Below are 24,799 nucleotides of genomic sequence, written 5' to 3'. Positions count from 1 at the left end.
TCCATTTTTAATTTTATAAACTTGATTAATAAGATAAATAGCTATTTGTTCAGAATAAATATAATTATGATAATTGTTGTTTTACGTAACAGCATTCAGTTTTACGTAGTTGTTGTAGGTTAAAATAATTTACAAGACTCATAAAAGTCTGTCTCCGTTATTAAGGATTCATTTTGGTGAGCTGCACCTATTAACAAAGAAAGCGTTTTTTATTGAATTAAAAACCAATTTGTGTTTGCAACAATAATGAAAAAGCAAAGTACATATTATGAACAAATCACTTGATCTTATAAGCTAGGTAGCATCAAAACGGACACGGACATGGACACGGACACGACACGGACACGTGACACGGCATCCCATGAAATTTAGGACACGGGACACGTTATATAAATTCAATAAAATATATATTTTATAGTATAAACATTCGGTTTTATTTTTATTAAAATATTTGATATTAAATTTAAATAAGGAAAGGTAAAACTTGTCCATGATTATAACGTTTTGGCGTGTGTCCGAGGAGTGTCAGTGTCCGACACGGTGTCGGACACGGGAAAACTAATTAAGAGAAGTGTCCGTGCTACTTAGGTTATAAGTACTATTAAATGTCAAATTTTTACGGTAAAAGCACTAATAATTCTTCAATCAACTATACCAACCATGAAGTTTTTTTCATCCATGATTCAACATAGTTAGACTTTTTTTGGTTAACTTAAGAATATATATTTTTACAGATAATCCTAATAGGAGCCCCGTGCATCGCACGGGCTTTCCAACTAGTTATTAAATATATTTAATGCTTGCTTGTTACCTCATTTTAGCAACTAAGGATTATAACAGGTTTTCAGAGTCCATTTTTGAAATAATGGTCAAAAATAAAATATTTGTCGTTTTGGGTCGGTTTTGAAAATATTTGTCAAAATAGTGTTCACGTAGGCTCGGGATTTCTAGACCTGAAACACGCCACTACTAATGGCGTGTTTTCTGAAGGAAACACGCCATTAGTAGTGGCGTGTCTTTACAATAATTTTTTTCCCCAACTGACTGAACTTTTAAAAAAAAAAAAAAAAAAAAAAAAAAAAAAAAATTACATAAGACACGCCATTAGGGGTGGCGTGTTTTCTCCTCGAAACCCGCCATTCCAATGGCGTGTTTGTTTTAGTCCATTTTTTAATGAAGTTTCTTTCCGTACTCATTATAAACACGCCATTGGTAGTGGCGTGTTTTAGGTCCAGAAATCCCGAGCCTACGTGGACACCATTTTGACAAATATTTTCAAAACCGACCCAAAACGACAAATATTTTATTTTTGACCATTATTTCAAAAATGGATTCAGGTTTTCATAGTATAACATGATTTATTTTGATGAAAAATTAGCGCTTCTCAGGTAGATACAAAACGGCAACACGCCAACACCATGTTGGATGGATACACTTACGATGCACAGTAGATAAATAATTCTAGCTAGTAGCCTACTACCTGTGGCATCACCACACTAACAACGCCCCAACAACGACCACTAACCCCACCCTCAACCATAAATGCCCCAACCACCATCAACCACCGTCGGCAGTCACTCAGACCAATGCTAGCGACATCTCCGACATCCAGCTCTGCCGGCAAGACCACTGAAACTCGCCAGAGCATCACTAACGCAGCTCCCACGTCCCCACCTCTAATCACTTTCATATCTCGTGTCAACCTTGCCTTCTTATACTACGGCGGCGACACAATTTCAGTTCTCAACCGGTGATGACGCACTCCCGCCCACGCCATCAACGTCGACTACTCACCGGAATTAATCGTGGTCACTATGGTTTATTTATTCAAAATTCGATCTACACAAAATGAATCAACACTTATGGTTTCTTTTGTCGGCGAAAGGAAGCAAAGAATAAGTTCAGTGGCTGGCCGGTGAAAGGGTACGGCGGTCGTAGTGGCTAGAGCAGGGATGAGCGACGTTTAAGGGGAAAAAAACCACCATTAAATCTACCGAACATCAAATCCTTAATCGAACGATGACAACCGAAGCTTCATCCGTCACAAACCTTTATCACCCTCCCTTTCCACCATTAAATCGATCGGACCGCCTCAACAAAACCACCAACATCTTTACCTTTGACTATCTCGATATGGACGATGGCGAGGACTATGCAGGAAGGAAAAGAAGAGATGGATTAGAATGGCGCCGGCGATGATGTTCTCGGAGTTACGCCGGTGATAGCTACGTCGGCGCTCTGGCGGTAATGGAAGTGGTGGTCGTGGTGTGGTTGGAGGGAGTTTGGTGTATAAGGAGAGAGATGGAAGTTTAATGCGTGGTGTGTGGCTAGGATTTAAAAGAACAATGCAATGTAATCTGACGGCCTCTAGAACAGTTCGTATGGAACTTTAGTTCGTACCTGACCCCGCCCCTATATATATATATATATATATATATATATATAGAAACAGGATCATGTACGAACCAATAGTTCGGTGTGAACTTACGAACTTATTCTCACCCCTTAGATCAAATTGATTAAAGGCTAGAATTAAATTAATAAACTACCCACACGTGATATGTTATCCCTCAAACTCAAACCCCAATCTTATTTTACTTCCTCCTTCACCCGTATCCATTAGACCACCAACAACACAGTATCACCGTTGGAGTTCCGACATCAACCTCGACGGCGTACTACCCGACCACCGTCGACGGTGGTACTCTCAGTCCTTTTTCGCTCTTTCTTTCTCCTCTTCATTTCATCCTACCTCACCACCAGCATGGTTAGTTTTCCTCGATAATCGACTCAATTTTACTTGAAATATTCCGACATGGTCATTAATGTGGTTATTTTTTTCAAAAATCTACTTTTTTCCGTAGATTTATTGAAGAGAGAGTTTTATAAAAAGGAGTAGATCCAAGGTGGTTATGGCTCTGATTGATACGGCGCTCGTGGTTAATTAAGGGTATATCGAGGAAAATGATAGAGTAAAGAGTCACACACGTCGGCGAGCTCTATTCAATGGTGGATCTGGGTCACTGGGTGAGGTGTTGGCGGGTTTGGGGTCGATTGATTGGGAAGGTGATGGATTGCTATTAGTTGGAAATGTTGGTGTTGGTAGGTGTTAAGACAGTGGTGGTCGTGCTCAAGGTGCTGCACCGTCAGGGAGTTTGAGTGGCCGATGATTTCGCCGGCCTGGATAGTCGGTTTTAGAGTTTTAGTGGTGGTGTGGCGTCGTCAATGTGATGGCCGTCGGGTATATGGGTCGGTCTGGTGGCGTTCCGGTGTGTCCGTGGTCGGAGAAGTCCACGACATGGGTTCTTTTGCCGGCGGTGACAGCTGGTAGGTGGTGGTAATTATGATTGTGGGGTGGATACATAAAATATAACTCCAGATACACAAGCCAATTACTCCAGATACGTAAACTTTGTCTCACTATAACTTGGCCATGGAGAGCATGCTTATAATGTGCTTCATTTAGCACCTGACAACTACCAGCCAAACAAACAAGCAAAATTGTCCAAATAATAGATGATCAACATATATATACACAAAAGGGTAGCAGATGAGGCACATCTCTATTGATCTTAACAAAGAATTATCACTATTTCCCTTGTATTATGTTTATACTTCATACAATGTAGCAACTTTGCATTATAATCTGTAGAGAATGGCAGCTGAGCTGAAATATGTCAGCAACATCACTTCGAAAACCAAAAGATGGACTATAAAATTCGTGTGATGGAAAAATCATTCCCTCAGACTGCTGCCCGTAGCTCACAAAAGTACCAAAGAAAAATCCTCATCGACGGACAGGTAAGTGAGTCCTTCTATGATTGAATATTCATTGTAGGTAGATACATTTGAAAAGTGCAAGCTCATTTAAATGACTAAATTGCCTTCTTTCCTGTTTGCTCTTTCTTAAACAAATATAGCTACAGAGTATATTATTTTAGAGAGAGATGAATTTGGAGTAAAATAAGATTGGGGTTTGAGTTTGTTTACAATAAGATGTAGAGGACACTCTTACTACACATTCGTGCATAATATGAATGTGTCCTAAATTGCCGGGCCTCACTGTGATACACATTCGTGAACAATGAAAACCATATACGACCTAAAACTTTTTAAATAGTAACTGAATTTTTCTGTGTTTCATGTTATATTTTAGATTCAGGATTGAGATCAGACTTTCTTTTTCATTGTCTTATAATTCGTATGCTCTGTTTTTGCTTTGAGTGATTTTTGTTTTCTAATTCTTTTGAAACTCTTCCTTTAAAGTTTGGAACTCAAATGTTCTAATTTAAGTCCAAATGCCATCTGAGTTTTTTTTCCCTTTTCGTTTCATCCCATCTTGAGCCAACAATTTGCGTTGTGTCATACAATAAAGCTTCTTATTTTGATACAAATCATATGTTTGACGCCTTCCCTCAAACATGCTTTCAACTTAATTTCATAGTTACATGCCTTACTGTTAACCATAACAAATTGAACCTGCAATAATAAATTAAGAGGAATAAATAATATGGAAAACAAGATTTTATTTTATTATCGAAAGATTGAGGGTTACAACTTTCGGAGATCTCTTGATTTCATTCTAAAGGCTAGGGTTTGATAGTTGCTACGAGGGTCTTATCGACTTAATCTCGTAGGGAGATGATGAGTTGTTTTGTGACTTATTCCATCTTAGCTACAATTTGGTAGTAGGAAGGCGGGGTCATTTATTTGACTTAATCCATCTGCTCCACATCTAACCCTAAACACAACCTCTATTTATAGTTGCGGTAGCTTGGAGGGCAAGACGGCATATTCTAGAATATTCTAAGATATTATCACATTATTTTCTGATAATTATATCTAAAATACAAAAGATATTATAAAATAAATAGATACCAAAATATAAAATTTCGGTGTCTACAAATGCCCCCTCGAGACTGGTTGTAGAGACTTTGATGTCGCGTCGGTTGCAACTTGGTCTCGAATTTGCTACTGAATTTGACCCTTTGAGAATGGAGATGAAGAGCGAAAATCGTCATTGAACCTGCAATAATAAATTAAGAGGAACAAATAATATGGAAAAGAAGATTTTATTTTATTATCGAAAGATTTCAACGATTGGTTCAGTATATCCTTTGCAATTGTGAATTTTCAACCCTTTGAATGAATAAGGAGAGCTCTATTTATAGAGTTTCAATTCTCCTTGTTGGACTTTGGTGGTCACAGGCCCATTTGTGGGTTTATTAGCAACCTTGGCCCAAGTTTGATTCTTTTGATTCTTTTTGGGTTTAGTGATCCGAATAACTTCTTTTCTAATCCGAATCGACCCACATTTCATTTAATCGGGACAAATTAATTAAATTAAGCTAAAATTTGGTATTAACTCAAAATAATTAATTTATTTTATTTATTCGGCACATTAACAAATTTTTCGTGCCTACAAATTGCCCCCTCGGGATCTTGTCACGTGGACCTCCTGGTGTCTTGACGTGGCGGTGTCTCAATTCATTTTGTTTTGACTTGGAAGTCGATGATGAGCGCCCTAACTTATCTCAAAGGTAGCTCCACTTGATTTGACTTGACTTGGAAATAAATAGTGAACACCCTAACTTGTCGCGAGGGTAGCTCCATTCTTCTTATTTTGTCACCCTGTCATTATCTAACTTGGCGGATGAATTTGTATTTGACTTGAAAGTCAACAGGTACCCAAACTTGTCGTAAGGATGACCCATTTCTTTTTTTGACGTCACTCTATCATTTTTTTTGATTTTGAGCGACTTCTTCTTCACGACAACCGCTAGCGTGTAACTACACGGGTCAACGGGTGACACACAGTGATCTTTTCTTTGATCAAATTTGTGCACACACTTGCCATATTGTTTAATTTTCCCATAAACATACGAATTGAGTAATTGGTTTATTTTGTGATACCAAAACTCTATCCGACTATTTTAAAGTTTAGGAAAATAGTACCTTTCTAAAACTCTTTCACTGAGTAGGATTTAAGGGAGCCCACAACCTATATATACATCAATCTCCTCACGATTATGAACTACGGACGCAAACAATCACCTTCCATCGGGTATTTTTTTCTATCTTGCAACGATTCTTGCTGCTATTATCTTATCCGTCATATATATACGTTGTAGTCTTGATTGCTTTGCTCTTTTTTTTAGGAAGGTGAATGTGCCTTGGAGACAGTCTCCCTTGCTCCGGAATATCGTCTTCCGCATCGACCACCAAAGATGAAGCCTGGAAAAGGGAAGGGGCTTATGATTCTTAATAAATCAATACCCGTAGGAGACTCTTCTGGTCCAGCATCTCAGGGGAGCCAGACTGATAGTTCGTTTGCCAATGGTAGTCGATCTTTGTGGATAGTCCGGCCTCAACTCATATGTCTCCTCCTTGCAAACCTGACGATCGAAGGCAGACGTTTAAGCCTCTAACAATACCATTTAAACCTACCACGCTCCCTACGTGCTCCAAAGCCTCATTTCGTCCACCTCCTTCACTTGAGGGGATTTTTGACAGAGCACTAGATGCGATCCGCTTGCAGGTCTTGGGAGAATTAAAAAATGCAAGTTTCTCTAATGTAGGGGAAGTGGCAATGAAGGCTAACGTATGTTATGAGGGCATTCGACAACTCAAAGGTGACTGTTCTTCACTACCTGCGTGAGTGGATTCTTATGTGGGTGCGGTCCATGCTTACCTTGCACTCGAGAAGCAGACAACAAAGTGTCATCATCCTGCATTGCTAGAGGACAAAAGGCTGGAGTGGCATCAAAAGATTGAGGATACCAAATCTCTTTATGATAAGGCGCAAGAAAAGCATAGAGAGCAAGCTGTGGAACTTTCTATTACCCTAGAAGAAATAAACGATCTCGAAGCTAAACTCAAGCAAGCACGAGAGAAGGAAAAGACATTGCGAAGCAATTTAGAAGCTGGGGATATATCTTTAATCTCATTGCAAGATGATCTTCAGAAGTTGGAGAGAGAATTAACCGAGTTTGACGATATCCCTGTTTTGAGTCCTGAAGAGGAAGCCTTACTTCAAGAGCAAAGAGTTGAATTGGAAGAGATGCGGGCTTCTCTGGATGTTGATCCATAGGCACTTAGATTTTTTTTTAGATTATCTAGATTTCATCCTTGATTCATCCATTTTTTTTTGTAGCCTAATGGACCAAATGCTCCTAAGATGTTTGTTTGTCTTAATCGTTTATGTGCAATAACACCCTTTCAGCGTGTTACATTCCATTATATTTATTTATACAAACAAATACTTATAATACTGTTTATTTAGCCGTTCACAGTTTAAACTCTTGCAGGCCAGGAGTAATTATTTGGATGTAATTTTTTGGTGTGGCTGCATTTGAACAAAGTGTTTGCTCAAACTCTCTACGTACTTGCAAAGCTACCAAGATGACAACTTGCAAGATCAAGCCAACGTAGTTCAAGAGAGAGATTTTTTTTGTTTGGAGGTGTGGCTGCACTTGAGCAAAGTGTTTGCTTAAGCTGCCTACTGTCACGCCCTCATTTCTTCGGGTATGAAATAGGCCGTGCGCCACTTGAGTCAAGGCGAGAGTCTTGACACAAGTCAGGCAAAACCCATTGACAAGTATCACTCGGAAGAGTATGGCTTGTAATAACAATGCGAAACAATAGATGTGCGGAAACATCGCAAAGTATTACTATATATAAGAAATAATAAAGAGTAATGTTTTACAAGAGAATGATTATAAACTATTACAAGATTGTTACAAGATTGTTGGAATACAATGCTTGTAAGATATATATAAGTATTTGGATAATAAAATGAATATAACTGAATAAACTGAATTAATGAAAATGAGGCCTAATGCCTCCTATTTATAGGCCTAGGAAATGTGATGGTTGGTGTGAAGGGGTGCCTCCTTCATGCCTCTTGGGAAAGGATGTGAGTAAGGGGGAATGAACCTCCTTGTTCCTCTTCATGTATAATGTCCAAAAGGGGTGTATGGAACGAAGGGGTGCGACCTTCGTTCCTCTTGATGTTGGCGGCAAAAAGGAGTGACGTGCGAACCATCGTGTCCCTTGAGAATTGGCGGCAAAGTGAGAGGAGAGCGAACCATTGTGACTCTTCATGGATGGCGCCAAAATGGATAGGGTAGAGGGGATGTATTTGTGTGTGAGAGAGGGAAAGGATAAGGATGACAAGGGAGATGTATATGCTTCTCTCTCACAAGGGAATATTCTCTAGGGGGATGTATGTGGTGTGTGAGGGGGAATGGATAAGGATAAGGATAAGGGAGAGGATAAGGATGGTTTAAGGGGAATGAATGTGGACAAGGGACTTGGTACATGGCCCTTGGTCGCACCTCTTGACATACTCGCACCTCTTCGGCATATATGGACTTGTGGACTTCACAGTAGCTTGTCCAGCTAACCTCAACTAAGAGTGAGCTGCCCCGAGTAGGAGTGAGCTGAGTACACTTGAGTGAGCTAGTCGTGAGCTGGAGTGAACTGTTGTTGAGCTGCCCGGAGTTAGTGTAGGCTTTGAAAATGCGTGTAGGCTTTGTGTGAGCTCCCTTATGCATCTTGGGCGTGTCACGGGAGTTCGAAAAAAAACGAACCGTGACATTCTCCCCCACTTGAATGGTTGACGCCCTCGTCAATCACACCATTTCGACGTGACCATGTCCGTTGATAGGAATTACTTCGGCTTCTCATGATCACGCCTTTGCGGAGTGTTATTGTTTGGTTGAGGTCGGCCTTTGGACACCTTTTCTTGATTTCTTTCTTGTTGGCCAAAGGTTTACCTCTGTCTTTATCTTCTTGGGTCTTCCTCTTTTCTTAACTTGCGCTATGCCCAATAGATCTTTAATTGGACGGGTCTCTCGTCGTGATAGGTCGGCAAGAGATCCGTGTTTCATTACCTCTGTGCAAATCATAATGTCGAAGTTCTTTTCTTCGACGAAAATAGTGAGTCGGTCATGGGATGTCGTCCATGGCTTTATTGACTCCACAAACCCGGCACCGAGCGAAACATCATCGCTTTCTACATCGACAATCATGAAGTTTGTTGTTCCTTCCCAATCACCAATTTGCAGAGGTACCTCATACGCCATGATACATGTGAGAGGTTTGGAATATTTCTTTGATCTTATCGTTGATTGGGTGTAGGAAAACTTGATATTGTCACGTATGGCTCTTTCGAGGGGCAAGAAGTTATGTAACGCTCTTGGATCCATCGAAATATTTGCCAAAACGTTGTTGAGTCTCCCTTGTGTTGTCCATAGAAAGTTTGGGGGCAAGGTATTGCTTACATCAATTGAAGCGCCATCACGTGGGGCTTCGTTGTTCTGATTGTTGTTGCTCCCGCAATTTTCATCGCTCGTGCTTGGTGAATTGTGGATACTGGATTGCTCACTTTTGCAACCTTGATTTTGTATTTTGCCCTTCTGAGGGCTATTTGTCTTGAAAATGCTTGGACCTTCCTCGAGGTTCTCGATAATTGTTTCTTTCGTATCTTGATTAATTGTCGTGAGGCGTGTTTCCTTCCCATGGTTTACTTTCAACTTTCGGTTGTATGTCCTCGGCCTACACGCCGATCTTGACCCCACCCGGTCATGTTTGGGATAGGTATATGAATGATAAGCCTCAAGAGAATTTCGTGGTGCATACCAAATAGAGGAGTGGAAGGATGCGCTTGGATCCCCCAAGTTATTCATGTTGTTGTGATGAACACCATAATTGTTAGACAAACCCCAACAATTGTAGATTGATCCTTGGTCTTGATTGTTTCCCCCATCAATCGACGTCCCTGCCCATCCAATTTCATAAGGAACCCGATCCCTGGACTGGGCATTCGAAGGTGCGTTGTGGCCGGACAACATCTCACATTCTTGCAATCTTACATCGTGGTTGTGGTCTTCTACTTTTGAATTATCCGTTCGACGAGTATTGTTACGAATAAAGTGAGGATTTTGGGCAGATAGAAATTTCATACCCTTGGGGTTAGATGTGCAGCGACTTCCTCCCAAGATGTTTTCCGTGAGTCGAGTTTGATTATTTGGACAATGATCCCGATTTCGTCGGGGACATGCTATTCCGAATTTAGTCTCCCTTGTAAGTCCCGTTAACAAGGAGGCCTTGCCAGGCAATAACGTGTGCCATTCGGGCAAGGACTTCTTTATGGGCGTCCTAGGCAATGCGTCCCTTTGTGTCCGTTGTTTGCTCTTCTCACAGGATATATTATTCTTCCTCGCTTCTCGCTTTTCAATCATCTCAACATTACTTCCCGAATTTGCCATTTCCGAAAGAGTGTGATACTTCGAGCGAAACCTCGCTCTGATACCACGTGTCACGCCCTCATTTCTTCGGGTATGAAATAGGCCGTGCGCCACTTGAGTCAAGGCGAGAGTCTTGACACAAGTCAGGCAAAACCCATTGACAAGTATCACTCGGAAGAGTATGGCTTGTAATAACAATGCGAAACAATAGATGTGCGGAAACATCGCAAAGTATTACTATATATAAGAAATAATAAAGAGTAATGTTTTACAAGAGAATGATTATAAACTATTACAAGATTGTTACAAGATTGTTGGAATACAATGCTTGTAAGATATATATAAGTATTTGGATAATAAAATGAATATAACTGAATAAACTGAATTAATGAAAATGAGGCCTAATGCCTCCTATTTATAGGCCTAGGAAATGTGATGGTTGGTGTGAAGGGGTGCCTCCTTCATGCCTCTTGGGAAAGGATGTGAGTAAGGGGGAATGAACCTCCTTGTTCCTCTTCATGTATAATGTCCAAAAGGGGTGTATGGAACGAAGGGGTGCGACCTTCGTTCCTCTTGATGTTGGCGGCAAAAAGGAGTGACGTGCGAACCATCGTGTCCCTTGAGAATTGGCGGCAAAGTGAGAGGAGAGCGAACCATTGTGACTCTTCATGGATGGCGCCAAAATGGATAGGGTAGAGGGGATGTATTTGTGTGTGAGAGAGGGAAAGGATAAGGATGACAAGGGAGATGTATATGCTTCTCTCTCACAAGGGAATATTCTCTAGGGGGATGTATGTGGTGTGTGAGGGGGAATGGATAAGGATAAGGATAAGGGAGAGGATAAGGATGGTTTAAGGGGAATGAATGTGGACAAGGGACTTGGTACATGGCCCTTGGTCGCACCTCTTGACATACTCGCACCTCTTCGGCATATATGGACTTGTGGACTTCACAGTAGCTTGTCCAGCTAACCTCAACTAAGAGTGAGCTGCCCCGAGTAGGAGTGAGCTGAGTACACTTGAGTGAGCTAGTCGTGAGCTGGAGTGAACTGTTGTTGAGCTGCCCGGAGTTAGTGTAGGCTTTGAAAATGCGTGTAGGCTTTGTGTGAGCTCCCTTATGCATCTTGGGCGTGTCACGGGAGTTCGAAAAAAAACGAACCGTGACACTACGTACCTATGAAGTACAAAGTGTATTTCACAAGATCAAGCCGACTTAGTTCACAAGGGATGGAAGGATTTTTTTTATATTTTTTTTTGTTTTTTTTTTTATGCAGTTTAACCTCTTGCTTAGGAGCTTTGACATGCAGTTTACGCTCTTGCTTAGGAGCCTTCACTGTTGAGGCTTAAGAATAGTAACGTTTCAGAAATTTCCCATTGATTGGGCCTACACGAACGCCATCTTCATCCACAATTTTGTAAGCACCATTCGTGTAGACCTCCTGTATCACGTATGGACCATCCCACTTAGAGGTAAATTTACCAACTGGCTTGTGAGAGGTGATGATTGGTCTTCGTACCGTAAGGACAAGGTCTCCTACTTGGAAAGAACGAGGGCGCACCTTTTTGTTGAATGCGCGTGACAACCTTGCTTGATAGCACTTGAGTTTTTGTTGAGCTTCTAATCTTTTTTCATCGAGAGCCTCTAACTCTGCTAAACGCAATTTGTCATTCCTTCCTGATGGCAATGCGCAAGGAAGGGATCTATAGCTCTAATGGCAACACGGCCTCCACTCCATACACCAATGCATACGGGGTTGCTTGAGTAGGTGTTTTGTATGTGGTACGATATGCCCACAATGCTTCACCAATTCTTTCATGTCAGTCTCGCTTTGATTTTGTTACTACTTTTCTCAACAAGTTGCAAAGGGTCTTGTTGAAGGCTTCAGCCAAATCATGTTGGTTGTATCTACATTTTCTTTTCCTTCAAGTCATGATACTACCCAACGATTGCAAACTGGGACTTGCATAGACTATTCTGCCCCCAGTGCCAAAGTGGCTGCAAGATTAGCAAGCGCGTCAGCCAACTTATTGGCACTCCTTGGCACATGACCAACATGGATGTCGTCAAGTTGATTCAGCGGTTGTAATTCCTGTTGTTGGTAGGGAACCAAGTCTTCCTTTTTCACTTCATATTCACCAAGTACTTGGTTGACCACCAGCTTTGAGTCTCCATATATGTCCATATCCCTGACACATATTTCGATCGCCATTTGAAGGCCGAGTATGAGAGCTTGGTATTCTGCCATATTATTTGTGCACAACTGAGTGAGTGTAAAGGCTTATGGCATGAGATGATTTTGTGGTGTTACGAATACAACTCCAGCTCCATCTTGCCTTGCAGCACCGTCAAAATACATTTGCCATGGAGGTAGGATGTTCACATAGAAAATTTCTTCTCCTGAAGGTCATCTGAAATTTCCCACTCTGCTGGCACTGGATGATCAGCAAAGAAGTCGGCGATAGCTTGACCCTTGACAGCCTTTTGAGGCACGAACACCAAGTCATACTGCTTAAGTAACATTGCCCATTTCGCAAGTCTTCCAGACATGACTGGTCTTGAGAGTATATACTTGATTGGATCAGCTTTTGAGACCACGTGTATGGTATGCGCCTGCATGTAGTGCCTCAACTTCTGGATGGCGAACACCAATGCAAGACATATCTTCTCTGTGGGCGAGTAACTCAACTCTGCTCCAACCAAGGTACGACTCAAGTAGTAGAGTGCTCTCTCCTTGCGGTCTTCAATTTCTTGAGCACACATTGCCCCCAATGAGCGTTCTTGTGCTGCAATGTAGAGGACAGGTGGCTTTCCTGGAATTGGTGCCCCTAGCACTGGTGCGCTGGCCAAGTAATTTTTGATGCTATCAAAAGCATTTTTGCATTTTCATCCCATTGGAATGGAGCATCCTCTTTCATGAGATGGCTTAATGGGTGGCAACGTCCTGCTAGGTTAGATATGAACCTTCGAATGTATGCCAAACGTCCCTGCAATCCGCGCAACTCTTTCAACGTCTTTGGTTACGGCATTTCGTTGATCGCTTTGATTTTTGTTTGGTAAATTTCAATGCCTCTGTGTCTGACCACAAACCCTAAGAACTTCCCAGATGTGACACCAAATGCACACTTGAGTGGATTCATCTTGAGTTGACATTTTCTAAGTCTCTCAAAGACGGTTCGAAGGTCTTTGATATGGTCTTCTCTTTTCTTTGATTTAAAAACCACGTCATCAACATAACACTCTATTATTTTATGCAACATATCATCAAAGATCTTTTGCAATGCGCGTTGGTACGTAGCGCCAGCATTCTTCAATCCAAACGGCATGACTGTGTAGCAGAAGATCCCTTTTGGGGTTCGAAAACCTGTTGCTTCTTGATCTTCAGGTGCCATATGTATTTGATTGTAACCAGCAGTACAATCCATGAATGAGAGAGCTTTATGACCAGTGGTTGCGTCAATCATCAACTCTGTGACTGGCAAAGGGAAGTCATCCTTCGGGCATGCATCATTAAGGTCTCTGAAGTCGACACATATGTGCAATTGTCCATTCTTCTTTCTGACTGGGACAATGTTTGCTATCCAGGTAGAATATTTGACTTCTCGAATGAAACCTGCTTCAATGAGTTTATTGACTTCCTTTTCAATTTCAGGTACAAGCTCTACTTGAAACGACGTTGAGGTTGCTTTTTGGGACCGGTACCTTTCTTGATTGCTAGACGATGAAGCTCGATTTTTGGGCCGAGTCGGACATCTCTTTATAGCTCCAAGCAAAGACATTCTTGTATTCGACCAACAACTTGTAGTACTCCTCTTCTTCTTCTTTAGTCAGCAGAGCACTAATATAAATGGGGCGAGGATCTTCCGTAGTTCCCAAGTTGAGCTCCTTGAGTTCATCCAGAGTCGATTGCCCCCCGTCTTCAAGTGTTTCCGGGGCCTCGTCGGCCTCAACTTATTCATTATCGTCAGGTATCTCTTCTACTGTGATATGATATGACGACGTTATAATTTCTAAGTCACTTGACTTCCTTGCATCACAGGGACGTGAAGATGAGGGCAAAAGCTCTTCGGTATTCTTTTGCTGACCAGTAAGAACTAGTACGCACCTCCTTGCTTTGAGTGGCTAATGCTGGATGATATCCACTACTTGTATACGCTTCATGCAAGATGGTATTGCGCTTCTCAAGTCATCTCTTACTCTTACTTCTTCTTCATTTTGTGTTGCAGAAGTTGAGAGAGGACGACCCTCACCACTATTCCTCTTGAGAGCCCCTTGTCGACTGAAGACTGTTTTTGATGGACTGCCCAAGCGTTCATGTATTGCGCCCTTCTTGTTTATGCGCAACGAAGGTGTTGACACTTTGACCTTACTTTCTCCTTGATTGCCAAGCCTAGCAAAGACAGAAATGTGTTTGGTTGAAGCACTTGGTCTCCCTAACCTTGTAAATATAAGAGGACGACACTTCTCTGCAGGTGGACTTATTCGATCGAAGACTGAAGATGGATGCATCTTTTCCTCTCCTTCTTCATTTTCATCGACCTCTTCTACTGTGATGTGCTGAGAAGATGCAGTAGCCCCTTTTCTACGAGCACCAATCTTCACAGACGCAGGAGACTCATATCCGAGCCCGGCCCTGGTCACCATGAAGCTCCCATCTTGCTTGAATACTTCATGTTGCACTTTGTTAAGACCGTACGGCTCAACTTCTCTAACTTTGTCGAGAGGAGTTGGATTTGTAAAGTCATATCCAGCCTTCGCTAGTAGCTTGTAAGCATTGGAATCAAATATCCCCTTGTTTTCTTCACTTGATGACTGACTGGATGAGCAGGCGAAACCAGTTGGAGGAGGTCTCACAATCTTTGTTTGAGATGAACTTGGCAGAGGTGTAACGACTTTGGCCACCCATTCCTGCTTGATCACCTGGCTTGACTTTTTATCCTTAGGCTCTGTCTTTGGTGTTAGACACTCTGCAAAAGGACTCTCTCCATCTTTTCGGCGAGACTTTGGGATGTAGCGTAGTACTGGTAGTGTAGTTTTATGCGGCGTCTCTTGCTTCTTGGGTGACGCAACAGGAGTAGCTGTTTTTCTGACCTTGTCTACATCTTTCTTAACATCATTTTCTTTAGCAGGACTTGCAGCTCTATCTTCTTTGATGATGTTCTTTTCCCGCTTACCTCCTTTTCCTGTTGAAGAGATGGTGGTTGGCATGAACTCACTAGAAGTACCATTCTCTTCAAAGAATTTTGCATCAGCGAAGAAAGAGTTGACCTTAGAGAAGGGTTTGGCGTCTCCGTCTATTTTCCTTTCGCCACCACGATAATATTTCAAACATTGATGGAGGGTTGAAGCGACAACTCCGTTCTCGTGCTTCCAAGGTCGTCCCAGCAATAGTTTGAATGATGTCTTACCATCCATGACATGGAACAATGTGTCGGAAGAAAGATCACCCATTGTAAGGTTCACGCGGATCATGCCACCGCGCGCTCCCCATTCAAGTTGAAACCATGAATCATTGTTCGTCTACTGGAGAGTTCATCCATCGTGATCCCTAATTCGTTCATGGTAGCTTTTGGCATGAGATTGACTCCTGAGCCTCCATCTATTAAGATGCGGTTGATCTTTTGCCCCCGGATGTACCCAGACACATAAAGTGGCATGTTGTGAGGCTTGGATCCAAGAAGTAAATCCTCATCTGAAAAACTCAAGGCTGCATTACAGGAGACACATCCAATTGATTGCTTAGGAGGCTCAATTTTGTGTTTCATCTTGCCCGCATACAACTCAGGCTTCTCAAGTCCTCGAATTATCAGCTTACGCTTCTCTTTAGGTAGATGAAAGATTTGTTTCCATTCCATGTTTGTAGGAAGGGCGTCAAGAGCAGCCACTATTTCGTTCTCCTTTTCAGAATGCGACTGTTGTGGCAATACCGCATCATCTGGGCCTCCTTCCTCTATCTTCTTTTTATCATCACCACCTTCCGTAGATGAGATGGTGCACACGGTAACCTTGTTTAAGAACTCTTGTGGGAAGAATTCTTTTAAGGTGACGGGACTCGGTGGTTCTTGCTCAAGTATATCGATAGGCAAGACATGTGGTTTGACCACTGTTTTGGACTTTCTGTTTCCCTTCGTCTTGCGAGGTTTCTTGTTCTTTGATTGTTTTCTTCGACGGTGAACAGGTTGCGTTGTCTGCCTTGTTTGTTTCTTTGACTTCTTGCGCGTAACCAAAGTCCAACCCTCATCGTCATCTTCATACTTCTTTTCCTCATTCTTATCCTGAGGAGGTAGTCTTTCTTCCAATGACATTGGAGGTAGTGACGACAATGACCCTTGGATCCGTAATGCCACAGGCTCAAAACTCCCGAACTGCAACATATACACACACTGTCCTTGTCTTATAATTGGCTAGTCAGGTTGCTCCAAGACTACAGTAGTTTGATTTGTAGTTACTGTGTCATCCAAGTCAAGAATGATCTTCCCTTCCTTGGAGAGCTGCATGTTCTTCTCCTTGAGTGTTATACACTTTTCAATAGGGTGACTCACCAGCCTTTGATAACGACAGTAGTTGGGATCGTTTGTCTTGTTTGCTTGCTCAGGGCGCTTCGACTCTGACAATTGTATAACCTTATTTTTTAAGAGGTCATCGAGCATTCCAGACAAGTCAGAATCTGGGAATGGGTATTTATTAGCCTGAAACTCTTTCAATGTAGGCTTGTCTCGTTGGTAGTTATAAGAGAATGACTCTTTCTTCTTTTCATACTTAGGCTTTGACGAGATTTTCACAGGTGCACTGCTGGTTTCGACGACCATTGTCTCCTTTGTCGATGACTTGACGCCCTTGTCAGTTTTCTTGAACTCCTTTTTTTCACTTGGCGCCTTGGAAGAAGTTGGTCGAGCACTACCATGTTCTTTGATTGTGATCTCCATGTCATGGGCGCGGGTAGCCTTCTCTAAGAGGTTATCGAGCATCCCAGACAAGTCAGAATCTGGGAATGGGTATTTCTTAGCCTGCAACTCTTTCAATGTAGGCATGTCTCGTTGGTAGTTATAAGAGAATGACTCTTTCTTCTTTTCATACTTAGGCTTTGACGAGATTTTCACAGGTGCACTGCTGGTTTCGACGACCATTGTCTCCTTTGTCGATGACTTGACGCCCTTGTCAGTTTTCTTGAACTCCTTCTTTTCACTTGGCACCTTGAAAGAAGTCGGTAGAGCACTACCATGTTCTTTGATTGTGATCTTCATGTCATGGGCGCGGGTAGCCAGGTCTTTGAAGCTCTTTGGCATGATCCCTTTCAGGATGTAAAGAATGTCCCATTTCTTCCCGTTGACGCACATTCCAACTGCTGACGCTTCACTTAAGCGGTCCTTGCATTCCAGACTCAGCGCACGCCACATGTTGATGTAATCGACGACAGGCTCATCTTGCCATTGAGTTGTCTTTGTCATTTCGCTCATGCTGACGATACGTCTGGTGCTATAGAATCTGTTGAGGATTTCATCTTCCATGTGACCCCAACTGTCAATTGACTCAGAGTCCAGATCTGTGTACCAGTCGAACGCGATCCCTTTGAGCGAACGAACGAACTGCTTCACCAAACGATCACCTTCTATTCCAGCATTGTTGCATGCCTCGACGAAGTGGGAAATGTGTTGCTTTGGGTTCCCCTTCCCGTCGAACTGTTGAAATTTTGGAGGCTGATAGCCAGATGGCATGCGCAGACTGTCAATCCTCTTAGTGTAAGGCTTGATGTAGCGTCCACTACTTGTCGAGCTATCATCTAACTGACACTTGATCGTCTTTGCTATTAACTCCTGCAGCTTCTCTTCAGTGAAGTTGCTGATCTCATTGTTTGGCTTTTCCATGTCCTCGCAAACTTCTTTATCGCTATCAGCATCCTTGTCGCTGTCACCATGCTCGCTGTCGGCCTTCCTGTCATGGAGTGCCACCTCCTCGTTTTGGAGCTCATCAATTTTTTTTGTTCTTTTCTTCATTTTCCTTCATCATCTTTTCAAGGAGTTCATTCATTTTCTGCATTCGATCCTCAAGAGTATCGCCACTTATCACCATGACTGAAGCGACGCTAGGAGTTGATGTTTCTTTCTTTTTTGGCGACACCTTGGATTTGCAAGGGGAAGCCTTTTTGTCAACCTTAACACTTCTAACCTCCTCGCGTGAAGGAGAAGAGGCGGCCAAGAGTGTTGTAGTAGCAGCAGCTATGGAGGCGACATAGATCTTGCGCGGCCTAGTAGGGACGCTTGCAGAGCGTAGACTGGCAGCAGCAGCGTTGGCAGCAGCCTTCCTCACCATTCCTCTTGTATAGATGCCAACTGACTGCGCAACAAAGGAGGTAGCAGCAATGGGAGTACCCTACAGGATAGCTGCGTAGGTCTTCTTGGATGCACTGGAGGAGATGCTTTGCTTGGTAGACATCTTCTTGTTTTGGTAGACTTGAATAAAACAGCAGTAGAGATGAGAGGTAGAGATTTTCACGTCGGGTTCACCAAAATTTGTAACAGCAAATTTTGTATTGCGATAACTGAAATACAAAACAAGGAAACAATTAAATTTTATTAATAAATATCAAAAGTATGTTTACAATCTCTAATGTATCCTCTGATTCTAATATGCCGTAAGGGGTACGTGTACGGGGTACACGTGAGGGGTGCGCGTGTAGACAAATTTAATTGCTCTACACGCGATGTAGATTTGATTTCTTGAGAGGGTCGCGATGACTTGAATCTCGCTTGAAGGTTTGAATTTGTGATTGAATCTTCAACGCAGGCGGCACGATTTGATGTGCTTGTTGACTGCTTGCAATGATTTTGACAGAGAGGATTTGTAGAAATTTTGTACCTTGTTCTCTCTAGCTCCTTTGCAATTATGAATTTTCAACCCTTTGAATGAATAAGAAGAGCTCTATTTATAGAGTTTCAATTCTCCTTGTTGGACTTTGGTGGTCACAGGCCCATTTGTGGGTTTATTAGCAACCTTGGCCCAAATTTGATTCTTTCTGGGTTTAGTGATCCGAATAAATCCTTTTGTAATCCGAATCGACCCGTATTTCATTTAATCGAGAAAAAATAATTAAATTAAGTTAAAATTTGGAATTAACTCAAAATAATTAATTTATTTTATTTATTCGGCACATTAATAAATTTTATGTGCCTACACTTACTACTCAATTATATTTCGCTTAAGCATCAGATACAAATGCTAATAGGAATGCTAATTTGTTCCTTCCAAATCTGTTGACGGACTCAGAATTTGCAGCTGCATATGCCTATTGGTATGTAGGGTGGCTTTACACCATGTACGTCATTGGAGCTGCACAATGGTTGTTGTTCTTCTAATTTGAGAATTGCTTTATTGACTTCAATTTTGTTGTGCCTTATTTTTCAACTTACGACGCAAAGTCTGATGTCGTATATGAGTAATAAGTACAACCAAGGAAATGTCCACGTAATTGTATTTGCTTACTACAGGGAGTATGAGTACAAGTGTTATTGGCAATTACATTGACATACTCTCAAACACCTTATACCCTCTTAGTCACTACATTTCAAATGATTTGGTAATAACATAGACAATGGCGATACGTGAAGTTCCTGAGAATGAGCTGAACAAGAAAGTCATCACCACACCCGTCAACATTATGTAGTTTTCCGCAATTCAAGCAATCCCATAATCGCTCTTTTGTAAGGACATTGGCGTTCGCCAAAATGACACTGTAATTTATATGCACAACGGCACAACGCCTATGAAAGTGTGGCTGTGTAACTGCCAGTGTATATAAGTGTATGTACAGCGTAGAGGTGGCTATGTCATTACCAGTATAATGAAATATGTTACCAAATTAGTAAATTCTTGCTTACTGTAGATACCCAGTATCTGCTGAGACTCCAAAAGACACCCGATGATTATCGGACTACAACATGCTTTGGAATCGCGGCGTTTGATCGACAGTTTGTGCACAACTTTACGTCGAAAAATTTAAAACGATTTCGAAAATATAACATTTGAAAACTTTTCAAAAGCACCTGGAGTGTTTAATGCACGACGACGGGGTTGCAATGACACTAACTAGAGTTAAAACCGACACCGGACCAAAAACCGACTCAAAATTCAAATCCCGACTCTAACAACGAGTCAAACCGAGTCAGACACAAAAAACAAACCATTCAAATGCTTCCATGTTAAGATTTCCCGGGATCATGAATGGTCAAGTACCAAACATGTGCATACAAATCCTAGGATAGAACAAATCATGATTGCATTTGTGTGAAAGCGACAAGACACCTCGAAGACGTGCGACGTGGCTCGCGCCTCTTTGAGCAGCCCAGGTGGCCACGTCGCTCAAAACTCACACAACCACTCATTATCCTATAAATACCCCTCAAATGTCACCATTTGAGAAGTTACGCGAGTGTCCACCCCCTCTTTTCTCCCTTAAAATTCTCGACTCGACTTCCTAAGTCACAATTCGACGCGTGTTTACGACCTACCGATCGTAAACACGAGCCTTACACATTGTTTGGTACCGTCATCGTGCATTAAATCACTTGACCGACCACCTCGACCACTACACCATCACTAAACTTAATAAAACACTCCTTTTACTTACTAAAACGGTTTTAAACCGAGTCTTTTCCGATCAAACGAGTTGATACACTTACGTCGGTTTCTTGCCATAAGCCAAGCATGTAAGTATGAGGGTGTAAAAATCTTCTTTTATCATGTTTTCACTTGTTTCATGACTATAACATGCTAAATCATGCATAACATGGTCCAAAACATGGGAAGAATGAGCCAAAACCGGACTTTTTGGTTGAGCCAGAGGCTACTTTTGTAGCACATAGGCTCGCGCCTAAAGGACCATGTCCAGCCTTAAGTCCAATCCGTGTTTGGTCTCTTCTTTTCCTCTATTTTCATTTTTATATTTGTAATCGGTTTTTACCATTTCAAGTATTTTCGAACCATTTTCTACAAGTTTTAACCATAAAACATTTTTCACCCTTGGTCCTTAATACCATGACGGTTTAATCCATGTTTCGGTGATAATATTTGGTTAATTACATTTAAAAGGTTTTTTAAAGCCTTTTATTTCATTTCTTCACATTTTGGAAGGTATTTTAAAACCTTTCATCATTTCTTTACATTTTCAAAATAAATGTATTAGTCACCAATATAAAGTCATCCTTGGTTCTACATACCATGTCGGATTTTAACCCGAGTACGATGATGAATATTGACTAATTATATTCAAATGAACTTAAAACAATTAGTTCATAATCATTTTCAAAATTATTCATGTCAACCTCGCAAAATCGAACCCGACATCGAATACCGTCAAAACAATGACGGTTATTCAAGTCTCGTTCTTCAAATCAACATAAAAGCGGCCTAAACGGCCTTTTCAAACCAAAACGGGTCAAATACCCATTTTTCAAAATGTTTCATAAACGTTTTTCAATGGTCAGAACACGTTATATACCGTTGACTGACCCGCGCCTAAACAAGCTACTTCTTTTTCTATTTTCAAACCAGGGGAGACCCCCTTACATCGCCAATAGGCTCGCGTCTCTTCTGGCTGCCTGATGCAGGGTTTGTTCCCCTTCCAGGATTGGTCTAGGACGATCCCGACTCCGGCTAACCCGGATATAGGACGGATCAGACGACTGATTCGCTCATTCAAATATCATATTTGCAAAACATCTTACTAAGACAAATGGATCACGTTATGCACCATAAACTTAATTTGGTAAATGGATGTTTAATTTCCGTCTAGCATGCAAATCAACCGTAAATCCAACTCGACATCTTATACTTGATACTTGGATTAAATCAACCGACTTAGAAAGCTCTCACATGTTAGGTTTAAACTATTGGATGCACATTCATGCATTTAAACCGTCTTATCAACTTTTGCATTCAACCAACCAAGATCGATCAGTAGAGGCCGCTACCGCGAGCGGGATTGGGTGTCTGATTAAAGGGCTTCCCAATACGTACCTTCACCTCTTACTTAGAAACTTTGGATAGTGGACGACCTTATCCAGGGCGTACGAGAGTCATTCTAGAGATAGGATGCTAAAGAGGGACGATTCCTTATCTTTAGTACCTATGTCAAACACTGCTTTGTGCTTCGTTTGACCGAGGAATAAAGTGGATTCGAACGGGTTCCAAGCATCCCACAAATGCTTGGAGGCGAATCCAAACATCTCTAATCGTTTCGAGACCCTTACTGAGACGAAACCGACCGATCTAAAACGATCCGGTCGAAAGCATACTTTTACGCCGCCGAGCGTGGCTTTCAAAAGACCGCTGTATGTCCACAAATCGGCTGGGAGTGTAGGTGGGCCATGTCCACAGATTGGCGACTCCGTTGGGGATAACTAGGACACTTGTGTCTTTGTGATCCCTAGATGGTGAGACTCGAACGAGGTCTTGGTTGGAATGCATTAATTGATATTACGGTCACGGTCGGGTTTCATGTCCAGGCCCACAACCTAACCCTTTTCGGCCAATTGGCTCGTCTCGTCGGCGTGAGTTTTCTCATCCCCACGTTTCGAATCCCGATTGAGTCAAGCATACCATTGACGATACAAATTTCTGTTTCGTCAAAGAGCTTTCATTACCTTCGAGCACGAGGCTAGGGCACCCTCCTGACACATTTTGTTTGGATTGGTATCCCTCTCGCAAATCGGGGTTTGATTGATTGGTGTGTAACCCACCCTTTTAAGCCAAAACCCGTGTCAGCATTATGCATAAAATAATGAAACTGTGAGTGCTTATGTGCTATATGATCATAAGTCCTTCCGTGTCATATCAAACTTTCAAAAACACTTTTTTGCGCCATTATAATGGCCATTTCAAACCTCGGTCTTTCGCCGACCGTTGCTTTTCAACATGCTTATCTAGGCCGTCGTAATGACGATTTTCAAACCCGGTTTTTACAACCATTTCAACACGCCTTTCCAGGCCGTCGTAATGGCGATTTCCAAACCCGGTTTTTTCAACCATTTCAACACGCCTTTCTAGGTCGTCGTACTGACGATTTTAAAACCCGGTTTTTATAACCATTTTGACACGCCTTCCTAGGCCGTCATAAGGACGATTTTCAAACTCGATTTTCTATAACCATTTCAAAACACCTTTTTACGCAGTTATAATCGCCGCGTATAGACACGGATTTTAACCCGTTTCGCGCCGACAATGGCTCTTTCAAAACCCGAGAAAAACACACACCCTTTTCTCGAGACACTTTCGAGATCCCGAGGACCATACACCATCCCCGAGACCCTTTCAAACATTTCAAACCCGATTTTCAAAACATACATTTTCAATTTCAAAAACCGTCTTGGGAAACAATACATTGTTTTCCGAGCCAACTCAAACTCAAAACCGTCTTTTGCAACCAAACTTAAGACAACCCTTCTCAACTGACCGACTTGCGGAGATCCCTATCTTCGGAAGCCGTCCATAAAGCGACAAACGAATCTTTTTGAAAATTTCTATTTTCGAAAACTTCAGTCCACCATTCCAATTCCGCCTCGTGTCTATCGTGTCGAAGCAAACGTACTTATAGGTCTTTACTTATGAGTCGTCTCGCCACGAGGCTCGTCCAACGGCGTCACGCCACTACGTTGGACGCATGTCAGAAGTTCGGTCAACACCGTCACGTCATAAATCGAGTCAGCACCGAGGTACCACACACAGTCACCCTCGTCTGGTTGAGTCTGATCTTTGTCCCATCCTCTATGTTGTCTGCGTTCAGTCTTCGAACCGTGTCGGATTTAGTTGTAATGTGAGCCGTTTTTCTGCCTCAGAACCATGGCCCCGTCTTCGACTTCATCCAACAACGACAACAGAGATGTCACAACCGCCGCCTAGTCACCGCTCACTTTGCTCTTAAGGTCACTCGGGACCGTGTCGAGAGACTGTATCGACACCCTGGAAAACAAGGAAACGGAGAGCACAACACTCGCCCTTCGATCGAAATCGAGAAAAGGCTCAAACTCTTAGAAGAACAACTCCTAGCCCGGGGTAACAACATCCATCTTGAGAACAACCGAAGGTTTGAACCTGTTGAGGATCAACTACCTGACAACTTTACCTTGACCGATGTGCCCAAATTCAAGGGAATGGAGGACCCTCTCAATCATATTCGAGCCTTCAAAGACTACATGGCCATTAAAGGGGTTAAACAGGAACTTTTCACCCGGATCTTTCCATCATCCTTGGAACCAATCCCTTGCCAATGGTACTACTCCCTTGACCCGAAGAACCTCACTACCTGGGATGAGGTTACAGTTGAATTTTCTAAGCAATATGCCGACAATGTCGAAATCTAAGCCAATACCCGTACCCGTGAGGTCCTAACCCAAAACGACAAGGAGGGATTCACCAAGTTCTTAACCCGTTGGAGGAGGGTAAGCACTCAGTTGGTCAGCAAACCGAGTGAGTCAACCTTGGTGGAAAAGTTTGTCAACAATCTCCGCCCGGTATATGCCAACTTATTGAGGTATCAAAACATCAAGACGTTCCAGGAT

General features: G+C 42.1%; 1 long non-coding RNA gene across 2 annotated transcripts; it reads left to right on the top strand.

Annotated features, from left to right (window-relative positions):
- Window positions 1-2,497: 2,497 nt before the first annotated feature.
- LOC141627362 (uncharacterized) lies at window positions 2,498-7,229 on the top strand. 2 transcript variants are annotated; one of them, XR_012536931.1, is made up of 3 exons: window positions 2,506-2,767; window positions 2,865-3,801; window positions 6,159-7,229. It is a non-coding gene; the product is annotated as an uncharacterized LOC141627362 (long non-coding RNA). The 2 variants fall into 2 exon arrangements; XR_012536930.1 differs by having other exon boundaries at window positions 2,498-3,801.
- Window positions 7,230-24,799: the final 17,570 nt, after the last annotated feature.

Source organism: Silene latifolia, chromosome Y (genome assembly GCF_048544455.1).
Source record: "Silene latifolia isolate original U9 population chromosome Y, ASM4854445v1, whole genome shotgun sequence".
Classification (NCBI taxonomy): domain Eukaryota; kingdom Viridiplantae; phylum Streptophyta; class Magnoliopsida; order Caryophyllales; family Caryophyllaceae; genus Silene; species Silene latifolia.
This window is presented reverse-complemented; position numbering and strand designations above follow the sequence as displayed.